Source organism: Ovis canadensis, chromosome 4 (genome assembly GCF_042477335.2).
Source record: "Ovis canadensis isolate MfBH-ARS-UI-01 breed Bighorn chromosome 4, ARS-UI_OviCan_v2, whole genome shotgun sequence".
Lineage (NCBI taxonomy): Eukaryota > Metazoa > Chordata > Mammalia > Artiodactyla > Bovidae > Ovis > Ovis canadensis.
The window spans coordinates 37893840-37895800 of NC_091248.1; positions in this window are offsets into that span (position 1 = coordinate 37893840).

Sequence of the window (1961 nt, forward strand, 5' to 3'; positions counted from 1 at the left end):
CAAGACAAACCATTCAATATCACAGTAATCCAAGTCTATGCCTGTACCACTAATGCTGAAAAAGCTGAAGTTGAACAGTTCTATGACTACCTACAAGACCTTCTGGAACTAACACCAAAAAAAAATGATATGCTTTTCATCAAAGGGGACTGGAATGCAAGAGTAGGAAGTCAAGAAACACCTGGACTAACAGGCAAGTTTAGCCTTGGAATACAAAATGAAGTACGGCAAATCTAACAGAGTATTGCCAAGAAAACACACTGCTCAGAGCAAACACCTTCTTCCAACAACACAAGAGATAACTCTACACATGGACATCACCAGATGGGCAATACCAAAATCAGATTGATTATATTCTTTGCAACCAAAGAGGGAGAAGCTCTATACAGTCAGCAAAAGCAATACCGGGAGCTGACTGTGGCTCAGATCATGAACTCCTTATTGCTAAATTCAAACCTAAATTGACAAAAGTAGGGAAAACCATTAGGCCATTCAGGTATGACCTAAATCAAATCCCTTACTATTATACAGTAAAAATGAGAAATAGAGTCAAGGCATTAGATCTGATAGACAGAGTGCCTAAAGAACTATGGACAGAGTTTTATAACATTGTACAGGAGGTGGTGATTAAAACCATCCCCAAAAAAAAGAAATGCAAAAAGGCAAAATGGTTGTCTGAAGAGGCTTACAAGCAGCTGAGAAAAGAGAAGCAAAGGCAAGGAGAAAAAGAAAGATATACCCATCTGCATGCAGAGTTACAAAGAAAAGCAAAGAGAGATAAGAAAACCTTCCTAAGTGATCAACACAAAGAAATAGAGGAAAACAATAGAATGGTAAAGGCTAGAGATATGTTCACGAAAATTAGAGATACCAAGGGAACATTTCATCCAAAGATGGGCACAATAAAGGGCAGAAAAGGTATGGACCTAACAGAAGCAGAAAATATTAAGAAGTGGTGGCAATAATTCATGGATGAAGTATACAGAAAAGGTCTTAATGACCCAAATAACCACGATGGTGTGATCACTCACCTAGAGTCAGATCCTGGAATGTGAAGTCAAGTGGGCCTTAGGAAGCATCACTACGAACAAAGCTAGTGGAGGTGATGGAATTCCAGTTGAGCTATTTCAAATCCTGAAAGATGTATGCCCTTATAGTGCTGTATTCAATATGTCAGCAAATTTGGAAAACTCAGCAGTGGCCACAGGACTGGAAAATGTCACTTTTAATTCCCATCTCAAAGAAAGGCAATGTCAAACAATGTTCAAACAACCACACAATTGGACTCATTACACAAGCTAGTAAAGTAATGCTCAAAATTCTCCAAGCTAGGCTAGGCTTCAACAGTATGTGAACCCAGAACTTCCAGATGTTCAAGCTAAATTTAGGAAAGGCAGAGGAACCGAAGATCAAGCAAGAGAATTCCAGAAAAAAAAATCCATTGTTGCTTCATTGACTATCCTAAAGGCTTTGACTGTGTGGATCACTACAAACTGTGGAAAATTTTTCAAGAGATGGGAATACCAGACCACCTTACCTGCATCCTGGAAGCCTGTATGCAGGTCAAGAATCAATGGTTAGAACGGGGCATGGAAGAATGGACTGGTTCCAAATTGGGAAAGGAGTACTTCAAGGCTGTATATTGTCACCCTGCTTATTTAACTTATATGCAGAGTACATCATGTGAAATGCCAGGCTGCATGAAGCACAAGCTGGAATCAAGATTCCTGGGAGAAATATCAATAACCTTAGATATGCAGATGACACCACCCTTATGGCAGAAAGTGAAGAGGAACTAAAGAGCCTCTTGATGAAGGAGAAAGAGGAGAGTGAAAAAAGCTGGCTTAAAACTCAACATTCAGAAAATGAAGATCATGGCATCCGGTCCCATCACTTCATGGCAAATAGATGGGGAAATAATGGAAACAGTGATAGACTATTTTCTTGGGCTCCAAAATCAC